Here is a 1124-nt window from a genome sequence, read left to right on the forward strand (position 1 = left end):
GGTGTGATACACTGGAGATTTACCGACTACAGATCGGGATTGTAAAGTCACAGCATATCCGTCCCTTGTGGACATACTTATTTATCACTTATGTTGCATTTTTTGGGGGCTTTCAAAAAAAACACACCTTGAAATTCTTATGTATTTTACAGTCATGCATAAGACTGATCAAGTATTCTTCAAGGCAAGATCTTTCTCCAACTTGTAGCTCCATACGAGCGATGGGCCTATTGCACACTCGCGGAGCTTGACCTTCCTATGCTTGTAGTGTCCACCATACAGTCCATCACTGCCGAAGTCCTGAACAGTCATTGGGGGGATCAATCTGTAATGTCAGTGGAAGAGGAACCATGCGCACCATGCCAAGGTATTTTGTGACCAACGTCAAGATCAAGGAACAACATCTGCATCAGTAATGTAAGTATACTGCAGAATTAAAGGGGTTTCCCAGTTAAAATACTGATGACCTATCCTTAAGATAAGTCTATCAAATCTGGCACCTGGGATCCCTATCATGCACCAGATACACAGAGAATGGAGCAGGAAGCAGACAGCGCTGTTCTCTGTATAGTGGCAGAACTGCATCACTGCACCTTAGGTCAGCTGATCTGCAGTTCCAGGTCTGACCACTGTACGGAGAACAGCGCTGTCTGTTTCCTGCTCTATTCTCTGAGCAGAACGCTGCCACAGATAAGTCCTCAAATTCCTCTCCATATTTTAATTTTTTTTAACCCACTCTTAGCCAGTAGCCATCTTTTTTTTTTTTTTTCTGCTGAAAAACCCCTTTAACTACGTTTTGTCTATAAATATCACACTGTATTTTCTGGAGTGGTGTCATCCATTATCCCAGCACTTCTGCCTGTAAGTATAAGCGTGCATGAATCATTGTCTAATCTGCACAGGGCTATAATAACGCTGTTCTGTTAAATGTTACTATAATCTACACTACATTTGTTTTCTGCAATTTGGAGCCATTAAGCCGCCTTTCCTGACAGGGCCCGTGAAGGCTTAATACAAGCACATAAGCCCCGTCCTCTCCTCCATTAACCGGCCATGTATCCAGTCTAATTACTGACTTATGTGGAATCGCCGCACAGGGAATAGCAGAGACAAGTCTTGTCGGA

Source organism: Leptodactylus fuscus, chromosome 10 (assembly GCF_031893055.1).
Source record: "Leptodactylus fuscus isolate aLepFus1 chromosome 10, aLepFus1.hap2, whole genome shotgun sequence".
Lineage (NCBI taxonomy): Eukaryota > Metazoa > Chordata > Amphibia > Anura > Leptodactylidae > Leptodactylus > Leptodactylus fuscus.